This window comes from Apium graveolens, chromosome 6, assembly GCF_009905375.1.
Source record: "Apium graveolens cultivar Ventura chromosome 6, ASM990537v1, whole genome shotgun sequence".
Taxonomy (NCBI): domain Eukaryota; kingdom Viridiplantae; phylum Streptophyta; class Magnoliopsida; order Apiales; family Apiaceae; genus Apium; species Apium graveolens.
In genome coordinates, this window is record NC_133652.1 from 141,067,015 (window position 1) to 141,082,135 (window position 15,121).

At 34.5% G+C, this 15,121-nt stretch overlaps 1 non-coding gene across 1 annotated transcript; it reads right to left on the bottom strand.

The window, feature by feature from the left end:
- Window positions 1-14,602: 14,602 nt before the first annotated feature.
- Window positions 14,603-14,709, bottom strand: LOC141669520 (small nucleolar RNA R71). Its single transcript, XR_012553797.1, has one exon. It is a non-coding gene; the product is annotated as a small nucleolar RNA R71 (small nucleolar RNA).
- Window positions 14,710-15,121: the final 412 nt, after the last annotated feature.

Sequence of the window (15,121 nt, forward strand, 5' to 3'; positions counted from 1 at the left end):
TAAAATCCACTAAAGGATTGTTTTTGTAAAAGGTGTGTATCACCAAGGGAAACTATTTTCGAATAAAACTTAACTATCAAATATGATGTTTTATGTGAGTTTATCATACAGTTATTTTCATACTGTATATTATTATGCTGGGCATTATAGCTCACTCTTGCTTTCTTTTAAATGACAGAACACAACAGATAACCAGTATGCCGGTGTGGGACTCAGTCGCTAGCAGTCATGGGGAAGATTCCTGGCAGCTTTGTCTCAAGTGTGCTAGAGTATCAGATAGATATAAGATATCAGTCGTAATTATTATAACTTCATGTAGAGGTTATAAATAATTATTTGAGATCATGTAAAGTACATTTTAGTATAATAAAAGAAGATTACATTTTTTTTACATCATTTCTAAGACTATAACTTGTGTGTGTGAGTATGAGATTGGGGTCTGTTGGATTATTAAATCAATACTAGGTTACACATGAGTAAAAGATGGCGTGACGACCCAGGTTCCTGACCCCAGATTTGGGGGCGTTACAGAAATAGCTGTTAAACAACAGTCTGTTGATCCTCGGATAAACTCTGATGTACCAAGTGTTGATAATCTCCCTGCAGGTCTAAGTACTGATACTTTCCAGCAGTCCATTCAATCTACTATTCCACCACCTGTAGCAATCCCTGTTTTTGTTGAAAAATAGTCCATTCACTCTATTATTTCATCACCTGAAATTCTCCCTATTGTTGCTGAAGATGTAGTAGCACAAAAGTCCATTCATAAAGATCTATCAACTACAAAGTCACCACAGCACTCCACAGGTACTGAGGTTCTGGAGGTAAATTCTGAAGCTCCAATTCATCTATCTCCAATTCTTGAAGATATGGAGCTAAATGCTGATGGTATGGAAGATTCTGAAGCTGCAGGATCACATACAACACCAATTTCTGATTCTATCTTACATGCTGAAGCTGGAGATGAAGTTCAGCAGATAGTTCAAGATCCAGTTGTACACGAAGAATCTAATGATGGTGAAGAAGCTGATACTTCAAATGCTCTCATAGATCCGAGGATGATCTATTCTTCCTTGAAGATATGCCTAAACATGTGAGGCAACATAAGCTTAAAGAGTTAGATGCTAAAAAGAAGCATGATTATTTTGATGAAATCTGGAATGCTAAATGGAAAGATGATGCATATCTTATTTCCAGAACCAATGTTGTTGAACATCTGGAAATAGCTGAATAGAGAATTCAAAATCCTTACATGCTAAACATCTAAAGCATCTACTCTGATAGTAAGATCCTTGCATACAACTCAAGAAGCATCTACTTCTCAAATCAATCAGATCAAAGAATATTTGATTGCTTCAAGGCTGACTACTCATCAGGAAATTTAGAAGCAGATTGCACCAATTGTTTCCAAACAGACTATAGTTGAAGCCAATCATGCTAGATTGAAAGCTAAGTAAGTTTAAATTTATGAACAACTTACAGAGGTACATAATTAAATGGAGCTGATTCTTTCTCTACTGCTTAGTGATGATGCCAAAAATGGGGAGAAGATTGTTAAGTCTAAATGCAAGCAACTGACATTGACAAATGCTGATGATGGAAATTCTGATGGAGGTAATAAGGAGAAGAGGTGAAGAGCTAGTTGGGATTAGTGGCTCATCAAAAGCTATCACTAGGTCTCAATCTAGACAAGGTGGAGAAATTAGGAGAAGTAAAAGAAGAGTTAAACCTAAAGAACTGACTGTGACTATAATAACTCAACAAACTCTGAATGTCACAACTGCTGATGATGACCAAGGAATTCTAGAGATAGAAGCTGGTGCAGAAGCAAGTCAGTATCTTCAAACTTTGAAAGTAAAAGGTAGAAAGACAACTCTGTTCTACAAGGACCCAAAGATTCAAGCATTTGACTCTGAGGTGAGTATAAGAATATCTGAGAAAGAAAATCCTGGAGTTGATCTAGAACAACTAAGATAAATGGATGAAGAATTCAAGAATTCTATAAAGGCAGTAAATACTGATGTTGTTGTTATCTTTTAAGATCCATATGAAGATGATCCTTCTAACAGACCAACCAAAGGGGTAGTTATAAGGGAGGTGAGTCAGGCATATGCTGAAAGACCTCTTAGGTCCCAAGCTATCTTAACTGTTGACAAGAATCATAAGGGGAACGAGAAGATAGGAGAGAAGTCAAAGCCTTCTAAACCTAAAACCAAAGTTGTTGTTAAGAAGAAATCAGTATCTAAGGCAACTAAATCCGAAACACTGATAGATCCAGTCTACGCAGTAGCTCAAACATTTGATACTGAAGAAAGAGTTGAAAAAGAAGAAGTCAGTCAAGCTCATCAAAGAAAGAAGATTCATGGAGCTGACTGGGCTGAAAAAGCAAAGTTAACCTCTGACATTGCTCAAGTTGATGAAGAAGCAAATACTGTTATTCAACCAATACAACCTCTGATACTACTCATATTGATGATTCTTCAAACCCAATTCAAGCTGAGTTATTAAATCCTGATTCTGAAAACATAATCTCTGGTAAGCCAGAACATACTTTTAAAGAAAAGAAAAAGTTACTATGGGGAAGTAAGAAACCTGCACCTATAAATAATTCCTCTGAAACATTAAAGAAGATTTATAGTGGGAGTTTTCATGCTAGAAAACCTGGAATCACAAGTGGTCTGGGAAGGTTAAATGATGATCCATCTATAGGTGATGCTTTGATTCTAAGGAAGCATGCTAATTTGATAGAAATTAGAGACAATGTGATTCTTGAAGACTTACAGAAGATCATATCAGTACAAATTGTTATTGATCTTGCTGGAGAGAAAATGATTTATTTTCTGGAGTCTGGGAGAAGATTAAGGTTGACTCAAGAATAGTTGAGAGACAAATCATAGCGGGAAATTATAACTTGTTGCTACAATTCTCAAGGTAACCAATTTTGTAACTGCCAGATGGTCTGCATTTATAAAGAACCTGATATAGTTAAAGCAGAGAGGTATGCCTTACAAATCTAACTACATTCTAAAGTACATTGATCAAATTGAATATGCTGTTGATATGCCTATTGGAGGAGCTAAGATAGAAATGAGTCTAGGAAGATAAGTCTTAACTTTTAATGCTGATGGAAAGAAGATTTGGTTTTTGGAACTGGATGATCTATCTCTTGGAAATTCAAAGTTACATGAGCTAAGGGCTGCCATCTATCAGAATGATGAATCAATAGATGAACTGAAAGAACACAAATAGAGGATTCAATGGTATTTGGATGTAATGGAAAATAATCTCCTGAGGAAGTTTCTTGAAGAAGCTCAGGACTGTGTTAGAGTTCAAAATGAAGAGTAAAGTCTGATATTTACTGAAGCAAGAATGAATATCTTTACTTGATTTCTGCATTTTGATAGTTTTGACATCATTAATTGGAACTTGTACATATTTACATAATGCACAAGTTGGGGAAGATTGTTAGATATAATTGATAATATCGGGAGATAAACTATCAAAACATAATATCAGGATTTACTAAAGGTGAAATTCATCAATGCTTGTCCATCAGTACTTGATGATCAGTATTTGATGTCATCAGGACTTAGTCACATCAGTAGATATTCAAGAAGGAAAAGGAAAGCAGAAATTCAAGGAGGTGAAGGACTTTATCTCAGAAGCAATCATACATGGATATGTATTAGGTTTCCTTATTGTAATATAATAGGATTCCTTATTGATTGTGTAACTGTGCACTATATAAGCACAAATTAGGTTTACACTTTATGTGTTGCATACATTGATATATTATTCGCATAACCTAGCAGCTCTCAAGGATAATTGTTCATCCTTAGAGAGAGTACTTTTTTAATCAGTTTTTATCTGCTAATATAAAAACTGTTGATTTTATTAAAGTTTTATCGAATTGTTTGAATAAACTGTATTCACCCCCTTCACAGTTGATTACGGGCCTAACAAAATGTATTATTAAATGCATACACACACACTATAAACTAGAAGAATAAATTTTAAATTATATATTTATATAATTTAAGTATCATATATAAATTTAGTTTCAGATTCGAATATCCCGATTCAGATACGGATACAGATAATATACGATTTATTTCGGATACAGATAATATCCATTTTTTTCTCGAATATGAATACAATTTTTTCAGACGAATATCAGATTTTTTGAATTTTTTTGATAGCATTAAGTTTACGAGTGTAAGGTCGTGAGTAGGTCTAGTTGTTCACCAACAATGTTTACTTTTTGTTTAAAAATTTATGAACAAGTAAAGTTCAAGCATAACTCCAAACTTTATTTCATAAAATTCAGACACGTACATAGAGTAATACCATTACTCTTCTCAAGTAGTATCAAGGTCATAGACCATGATATCAAGGTATAATACATTTATTTAAATACTCGATCTTATTCAAAAAAAACTAGCATAATAGCCCGTGCGAGGCACAGGCCTAGGAATATATCGAAATTCGATGTACAAAGTTTTTGATTTTTTTAAGTTTAATAAATAAAGTATAATCCCTAATGCTTTAATTAAAATGTACCGTTTGGGAATGGACTAATGAAAGTTTCTCCTTTAAGTGGATTTGAGAATGAACCGTTTGTAGTTGGTCATACGGCTACAAAAGCAGCTGAGGAAAAGGTGCGTTAACATGATCAGACATGCTAAAATAATCAACACGTGTTCATGCCTTTTGCTTTTGACATATTTGATATATTGGCATCCGATGTTGAGTTTCTTAGGAGAGTGCAGAAGGAATAAATATTTTATGACTACAGGCTCGGCTGAATACGTTTTAACAAAGTGAAAATAGAAATAATATTGGTCGAGTATAACACCCATAATTTTACCCGATCATCCGATAATCGGGTCAATTCCACGACAAATCACTCTAAATCAATCTTAAAATTTTGATATATTATATATTAACTTCGTCTTATAAAGGTCTCGAACTCATTAATACATGTGGATGTAGATTATTTTGATATACTATCGTAGATTTTAATAAGATATTTATTTAAAAAAATATTATATTATTTACTGAATAAATGTTTTATCTTAATTTATTTATATTTTTTCGTATAATGACTATCTTTATATGTTAAATATTGATCAAAATTATTATCTTAATTGCAACTTTAATTATTCAGAAATATATAACTAACTAAATTAATAAATATGTAATGAAAAACATGAGTAAAAGCCCGCAAGGGTTGGCTCAGTTGGTTAAAGAGGGGATAACTTTCCTCTTGGTCACAGGTTCGAATCTCACGTGAGGAGAATTTATGATTATGCCTCATGAGCTAGAGTCTGTCGCTTAAATACGGTTTACCTTGGTTCACGTTGTTTGCAGGCTATTGCGTGAGCCCCGAAGGGTAGCGACCGTGGGTTCCCTACGATAAAAAAAATATGACTAAAAATGTTATTTCATGAATTGTAATAAAAAAACTAAAATTTAACTCTCTAGCGACACACACATATTAGGTGTTTTATTGAAAACATAAAAGGTATAGTAGCATAGTGATCTTATAGTATGAGAATTAGTGGATAGACCGGGGTTCGATTCTCACCAATAACATTTTTTATTATAGTAGATGCATAGGCAAATTCGTCATTTCACTGAGATTAAAAAATCTCAATTATATTATCCACTTGTTCTCTTATTATATATAAAAGAAATATACAGATTAATATTTAAATAATTATATATGTTTTAATATGAATAGGTTTGTGTTAAAATGTTTTAATTATATTAAAGTAAAATTACAGTTATAAGAGTTAATGGTAAAGTTACTAGGACTAAATAAACAAATTAACTTTTGCTAATATTAAAAGGATATAATCTACGGATACTATCATCTAGAACATTTAAATTTTATTTACCAAACAGTATTATTCGTCTGATATTCATTATCAATTGTTTAGAATTTTTAATCATTCATAAAAAATGATTCAGATTTAACAATTGACCCGTACAAACTCACTATAACACCCTCCAAATCCGGGGTATAGATTTGGGGCATTATTAATATTAACTACTCACTAATCTTGCACAAGTGGAATATAAATATAATAATCACCCCGAACTACTGCTACTCAGGATCTTTTAAGGTTAAGAGTTGAAAATAAGAACGACACACTAACTTTATTACAAACCAATTTAAAAACAATTTGTTTCAAGAACTCTCTTTATTACAACACTTTATTCTATCTACATTTCTCACCACACAACTTTTATTCAAACCAACAGTACTACTTATCCTGTTACACCTGATCTGGTAGCTCAAAGCTCTCTTTTGGGATAGGGATAAACACTCTTGGTATAAGATGGTCCCGCTGCTTGACTCGCTTCTTGACTATGTGGGTTCTGATGGGTTTCATTCTCTACCTTGACTGAAAATAACAAATGGGAATGACAATAAAAGAGGGTCAGCCAAAATTGCTCAACAAGCCTGCAACAATATATATAGTACAAACGAAAGAATAAATGAACTGGTAATCTATTTCTGTAAAAACAAGAATTTGCCATTACAGGGGCGTGCCAAATGAACAAGACTGGAAACAAGAACCAACATATGCACTATAACCTGCTGAGCAGTCAGGATACAACGCGAATCTATACCCAACTGCAGAGACCCAACCAACATAAGGAGTACTCAGGCAAGTATGGCCTATTAAATAAAGGTCTGGATAAAACTCAGCCCATATCGTAACCATTCAGTCCAAAGCTTAGTATCCGGAACAATCGGAATGCTTTCGATGTATCCCAATATCAGGATATATCAGAGTATATGCAACAAGGGTAAACGTATTGGAATATGAATAGAGGATTCAATAAATTGGGAGAAATCAAGAATCAAAATGAACTAGAAACAAGAATCAATAGTTATGTATGAACAAGAATTATCAAGGTGTATTGATATGGAAAGTGAGATATATTTCACTATTTTGAATTTAGAATAGGGGAAAAACTTGCCTTGCGTGTACTTAACCTGGTTCAACTCACCACCTTCTGTCTCCTGCTTGATCTGCCTTGTTGATACTAAAGCAATCATAGAAAGATAGTCATTTAGATAACTTACTACTTACGCGTATCTCAAGTTGATACCACGCAACCCTATTAATCTACCCACACGTCTCTATCTTACTCGCATATATAAATATGTAGAATTATATAACACATAAGGTTCACATAATCATGTAAAACACATAGCACATAAGGCACATGATTGATTTTTAACCTCATAATTATTTTTAGAATCGATACTAGACTCATACCTGTATTAATTAACCATATCTGGTTTGATTTATAATTATTAGAGATTTATTTGACTCAATTCTACCTATATTAGGGCCTATAAACAATTAAATATCACAAGACTACTCTCTTTTGGAAGAAATTATGACTTACAATTATTTTTATTGAATTCGTTTTATTTTTCTGAGTCTAGGGGTCTTCGTTTCACTCAAATCGGACTAACGGTTTAATTATTATAAATTAAACAAAATTTAATTAATTAATAATTAATTATAATTAAATAATCCTTAATTATATTTTTAAATAATTATTTAATAATTATTATATTTTAAAATAATTAATCTTTAATTATTAGGACTAATTAGAATTTATTATGATTATTTACAAATTATTATCACTTACTCGATTAGATCGATCATTTACAAATAAATAATCGATACAATTAACTAATACGATATTCATCGAATAAACAACTTTCGCTCGAATAATAATAATAATATTACTCAAACTTATCATTCACTTACTCGTATAGATACGAGTTACTCGTATTATTTAACTAATTATCGAAAACTTAATCCTATTATTCAATTATTTTTAGTCCTATTTATTAATTAATTACTTAATTATTAAATAATAGATAACTAAATAAATAATTAGATAAATAATTAAATAATTAATTAAATAACTAAATTCGAATTTCTAATTTAATAAAATAATTTAGAAATTAATTATGATAATTTTCAAAATTTAAATCTAATTTTTATTAGATTTTTAGAATTTACAATTTAATTTTCTGATTTATAAAAATAAAAGTAATTAAGTAAAATTACGGAAACAGGTTTTAGGATTTTGAATTGAAGTTTAGAAGATCAAAACCGGGTTAACTAAAACCCAACCGGGTCGGGTCCGGGTTGGCAAGAACACCCGCCGGTGTTCTTCACAGTCCCAAAAATCGGCGAGGTTCCGGCCACCAGAACTCGATTCCGGCGAGTCGAATTCCTGGGCCAAACAACACGATTCCAGCCTGATTTTGTTGCCAATCCATTCACCATCATCCCAACTGCTCTTTCTATCCATCCTCTTTCTGCACCCACCCCTGTGTCGTCTTTTCCGGTTAAAACAGAGCAACGGCCGGCGAAAGTCCGGCGAGCTTGATTTATAGTCGAAACGGAACCGTTCGGATCGATTCAACCTTCCATTCCATTCAAAATCAACCCAGCAATTCACCCATATCCTTATCTAATCCTATCAATGCCTATAACAGATTCTCCGGTCAAACTCAACAATTTTCCGGCTAAAACCTAAACTAACAGATTCGTGCATGAAAAATTGCAAATAAAATACCAAAATAAAGCTTATAGTTCATATAATCTGACCCTTATCAACACAATAACCTTAGGTTCATGTAAGTTCAGAAACGAATTAAAATCAAAATAGTATGAACTTGAATATAAGAACTAACACTTAGAGCAATCGTTTGATCAAATAAATAGGACAAATCAACTGTAAACCAACACATGAAACTATTACAAGCATCAATTTCAAACAATAACCCCAGGAATCAAAACGCCTAATTTCAGTTCATGAATCCTAAAAATACGAATTGAAAATCGACTCAACAACACATCAACCTGATGATATGAATAGAAAGTAGAGATCAAGAGCTTTGTTTTGGTTAGTCACATGATCAAATCGGGTAACATAATCACTTCCAAATCTGAGGTTTAATTCCTTGAATGTTCTTCACCCACAAACGAATTTCTTGATTTTCTGATTTTTTAATAATAATTACCTAATTAATTAACAATAAAATAGCTATTTATAGTACTGAAAATAATACTCCTAAATAAAATTAAGGGGCTAATTACATATCTAATAAAAATATTTGGCCCTAATTTTTATAAATTTTGGGTATTAATAATGAATTTTTAAATATCCAATAAATACAAAATAAATGCTAAAAATTCCCAAAAATTATGAATATTACAAAAATGCAAAGAAAAATGATGTATGATAATTTCATGATCATATAAAAATAAAAATGTGATTTTTGTGGGGCTTTTGGTACCCGAAGGAGTCCGGAAAACTCATTTTTCGCGAAAAAGGTAAATTTGTAAAATGTCTAGGGGTTCAGAATAGCGATATGGAATAGGTCATTTTTAACAAAATAGGGCCAATGATTTTGTTTGAAAAATACGGGCTTTTAAAACACTGTTTGAGCTGTACGAGTTTTGATATAAAACTTATAACTTACGATAGAGCACTCAATAAATATCTTAATCACATTCTGATCAAAACAGACGACACGTAGCACATAAAAATTAGGGTTTAACGGCTCAACACAGTTAATCACATAATAATACACATAATTTATCTTTATTATGAAATAATACAAGCGTAATTTCTCGGTCGTTACATTCTCCCCCCCTTAACAGGATTCTGTCCTCAGAATCACGCTATGTAAATAACTGAGGATACTTTTCTAACATATCACTCTCGAGTTCCCAGGTTGATTCCTCAAACATTGGGTTTTTCCACAAAACTCTCACTAATGGTACAGACTTATTCCTTAATACCCTCTCTTGCCGATCTAGAATTCTTATCGGCTGCTCTACATACGATAAATCTGCCTGAAGTTCTATTGGCTCATATTATATTGCATGCCTTGTATCAGGGGTGTACTTCTTAAGCATAGATACATGAAATACATTATGAATATGATGCATATGGGATGGTAAGGCTAGCTCGTACGCAACTTTTCTGACTTTCTTTAAAATTTCAAATGGTCCGACGTAGCGAGGTTTCAATTTTCCTTTGTTGCCAAACCTAGTTAATCCCTTCCATGGAGATACCTTTAGAAGTATGTGTTTCCCTTCTTGATAGTTCACATCTTTTCTGGATAGATCTGCATATTTACGCTGTCAATTTTACGCTGCTTCAAGTCTCTTTCGGATAAGTTCTACTTTTTCCTTGGTCTGCTGAATCAATTCTGGACCTAGTATTTTACGCTCTCCAACTTCATCCCAACATGTAGTGATCTACATTTTCTTCCATATAAAGCTTCGTAAGGTGGCATTTCGATACTCGTTTGATAGCTATTATTGTAAGAAAATTCCACTAGCGGTAGGTGCTCGTCCCAATTGCCTTCAAAATCTATTGCACACACACGTAGCATATCTTCAATTGTCTGAATAGTCCTTTCACTTTGTCCGTCCATTTGTGGATGGTAAGCGGTGCTCATGTTCAACTTGGTTCCTAGACATTCTTGTAATTGTCTCCAAAATCTTGAATTAAAACGGGGATCTCGATCCGATACTATCGATACAGGTACTCCATGATGCATTACGATTTCCTTGAGATACAAATGCACTAATTTGTCCAGTGAAAACCTTTCGTTGATCGGAAGGAAATGTGCTGACTTCGTTAATCGATCAATGATAACCCAAATTGCATCATGATTTGCTTTCGTCCTTGGAAGTCCCACTAAAAAATCCATATCTAAGTGTTCTCATTTCCATTCTGGAATATCTAATGGTTGTAGTAATCCGCTCGGGCATTGATGTTCAACTTTGACTCTTTGGCACATATAACACTTACTAACCCAATCCACTATTTTTTTCTTCATATTTGGCCACCAAAAGTTTTCCTTTAGGTATCTGTACATCTTTGTGCTTCCGGGATGAATCGAATATCTTGAGCTATGAGCGTCTCGTAAAATTTCCGTTTTCAATTCTGGTACGTTAGGTATCCAGATCCTCGAAGCAACTCGAAAAATTCCTTTAGCATCCTTCTGACTAGTAATCTCTTCTCCAGATAAATTGTCGATTTCTCGATCCATTACATCTTCCTGACATCTTCTTATCTTTTCTAATGATTCTGGCTGAAAAGTCATGGCGTAAATTATTTCAGTAGAGCTTTCTGGAACACGAAATTCAATCTCCAATTTATCAAATTCCTTGATTAGGTCTTCTGAAGATGTTAACAGATTTAATCGTTCCTTTCGACTCAGCGCATCTGCTACTGCATTGGCCTTGCCTGGATGATAATTGATTGAAATGTCGTAATCCTTGATTAACTCTAGCCAGCGTCACTGTCACATATTAACTTCCTTCTGCGTGAAAATATACTTCAAGCTTTTATGGTCCATATAAATCTCACATTTTTCGCCGTATAGATAGTGTCTCCAGAGCTTCAGTGCAAATATAATTGCTGCTAGTTCGAGATCATGCATTGGATATTTCTGCTCATGAGGCTTTAACTGTCTAGAAGCGTATGCGATCACGTTGCCATGTTGCATAAAAACACATCCAAGTCCTCGATAAGAAGCGTCGCTGTATATGACAAAATTTCCTTAATCGTCAGGTAAAACAAGTACAGGTGCGGTTACTAATCGATTCTTCAACTCTTAGAAACTTGCTTCACATTTCTCGTTCCATTCGAACTTTTCATTTTTTCGTGTCAACTTCGTCAATAGGGTGGCCATCTTTGCAAAATCCTTAACAAATTTTCTGTAGTACCCTGCTAATCCCAAGAAACTTCTGACTTCCGTTGGGGTCTTCGGTCTTTCCCAATTTAGAATAGCTTCAATCTTTGTTGGATCCACTTGAATTCCTTCAATACTGATGATATGTCCTAGAAATTGCACTTCCTTCAACCAAAATTCACATTTTTAAAATTTCGCATAGAGCTGTTCCTTTCGTAATGTCTCCAATGTCGTTCTTAAGTGCGCTGCATGTTCTTCTTCCGTCTTTGAATAAATCAAGATGTCATCAATAAATACAATGATAAACTTATCCAGATACTTCTTGAATACTTGATTCATCAAATCCATAAATGCTGTAGGTGCATTAGTCAGTCAAAAAGCCATCATAAGAAATTCATAGTGTCCGTATCTCGTTTTGAACGCAGTCTTCGGGATATCTTCTGTCTTGATTTTTAGCTGATGATTACCTGATCGTAAGTCGATTTTCGAAAACCATGTCGCTCTTTTCAGTTGATCAAATTAGTCATCAATGCGAGGCAAACGATATTTAATCTTGATAGTTAACTTGTTCAACTCACGATAATCAATACATAGTCGAATGCTACCGTCCTTCTTTTTCACGAACAATACTGGTGCGCCTCATGGGGATACACTCGGCCTTATGATTCCTTTGTCAAGAAGATCTTGCATTTACTTTGCTAATTCCTTCATTTCAACAGGTGCCATTCGATATGGAGCTTTTGAAATTGGTTCAGTCCCTGGTTGATAAGTGGCATTTTATACCACTTAGAACGTCTTAAAATGGCTTAAATTGGTGTCTTGAAATCAAGTATTTTGTGTATTTGATGCGTTTTTCTAGTGTTTATGCATTTCAGGGTTTTAGTTGCATTTCGGGGGAGGAATCATCAAGAATAATCCTTGGCATGTGTTCACTATTGCGAGAGGAAAGATACGGGCAGATTACGGCGAAGAAACGGAGCAAAATCAGATTTTTTCCAGTAGAGGTCTGAGCGCCCGCTCAGCATTGCTGAGCGGCCGCGCAGGGTCGGGAAAAAAGACAAATTATTTTAGGACTTCTACTTCTGTTTGGTTTCCACTTCTATGTAATCTGAGTTTTATGGGACTATTATATAAGTAGATTTGAGACGTTTTCACAAAGGGGGATAAAAAGAAGATTGTGTTTTTACGCAAGAAGCGAAGGAGATAAAGAAGAAGACCGATTTAGCACACCGCAACGAAGAGAAAGCATATCTTCTTGTGATTCTTGTTTCGTTGTAACGTTGGATGCTAGTTTTCTTGCTTTGAACTTATTTACTCTTGTGATGTACTCTGTTTTAATATAATTAGTTTAGTTATTATTTTCTTGTGTTTGTTTATCATGATTTCATATGAACCCATGATGACGATAAGTTTTATTATGGGCTAATCGTGATCATGGGGTTGCAACGGATTTATTATGGAATTCTTTAGTTAATCGTTTAATACTTTAGTGTGTGATGATTGCATGATATCTAGTATTGGTTGTGCGTATTCGTCTTATGTGCGTCGCGAACATATAAGATAGGGTGTTAATCTCTTATGAAGCGACGGTGGATCTTGAGATTTAGAACTTGCCATGCTAGCATAGGTTCATGTACGTTGTGCATGATTAGTGGGTAACTCTAACAGTTTTATTTGCCCTATGTAATCAAAAGGAATAACTTGTGCTTAAATCGTTATGTTGTCAATTTCTGTAGACATATAGGAACTCAACATAATTGATGACTATTCAATTTCTATCTTAATTGTGGATGCTTGGTAGAATGGTATTAGTACAATAAAAGTTGGCTTTTATCAGTTTCGTGTTATTCGATTAATATCATCAATGTCACATGCTAAAGGTAATAACAATGGCTATAGAAGGAAGTAATAATGAAGATGTGATCTCATGAGTGTTTTATTATTGATAAATTGAAGTGTTAGTTAAGTGATTAATTATGTAGTTAATTATAGTTAATATTTAATCAACAATTTTAAGTGTTAGTGTCTTAACATTGAGAAGTAATAATACATTGGTGAGTGAGTTTAATTAGACAATAATTTAGTCTGAGTCTCTGAGGGAACGAACTAGAAAATATTCTATATTACTTGCGAACGCGTATACTTGCGTGAATATTAGCGCGTGTTTTCGCCCTAAAAAGTTTTTGGCGCCGCTGCCGGGGACTCGGCATATTTGTTTAGTTTATGTACTTACCATCATTGGTCATTAGGACTCAGTGATTAGGACGTAGTAGTTACTTATTTTTTCCGGTTGTGTTTCAGGTACTTTAGCAAGCGTTTATGCAAACTCGTTCTCGTGCTCGCAAGAGGACTTTAGATACAGCTGAGGAGACAGACGAAGTTCCTGATATTCCAGAGAAGTTAGATTTTGAGGATTCGGATTCAGGAACTGAGCAGAAAGAACCAGTAAACATGGGAGATCGTATTGTTCAAGCTGATCCAGATCTTATGGATTTTTCTCGGCCTAAAATTGATGACATTCAGTCAAGCATCCTTCATCCGGCTATTCAAGCTAATACCTTTGAAATCAAGCCGGGCACTATTCAGATGGTGCAGAATTCTGTTTCTTTTGGAGGAGCGGCAACTGAAGACCCCAACATGCACATAAGGAATTTTGTCGAGATCTGCAGCACTTTTAAGTATAATGGCATGACTGATGAGACTATCAAGTTGAGGCTTTTCCCATTCTCACTGAGGGACAAGGCTAAAGACTGGTTACATTCTGAACCGACTGGGTCCATCACTACGTGGCAAGATCTTGCGCAAAAGTTTCTGGTGAAGTTTTATCCGATGGCAAAGACTGCTGCTATGAGGAGTGCTCTTACTCAGTTTGCGCAGCAACCTACAGAATCTATGTGCGAGGCTTGGGAACGCTACAAGGAAATGTTGAGAAAATGTCCACATCATGAAATGCCGGATTGGATGGTGATCACTGGTTTCTATAATGGTTTGGGGGCCCAATCTCGGCCCATGCTTGATGCAGCAGCTAGAGGCGCCTTATGGGCTAAAAGCTATACTGAGGCGTATAATCTTATAGAGACGATGGCTACAAATGAGCATCAAAACCCAACTCAGAGAATGACGTCAAGCAAGGTAGCAGGTATTCTGGAAGTTGATGCAGCCACCGCTACTGCAGCTCAGCTCCAAGCGCTATCAATGAAGGTTGATTCTCTGGCTACATATGGAGTTAATCAAATAGCTATGGTTTGTGAGCTTTGTGCAGGTTCTCATGCTACGGATCAGTGTTATCTTGTCAACGAATCTGTTCAGTATGTGAATAATTATCAGCGACATCAGCAGCCTGTGCCAGCGACCTATCATCCT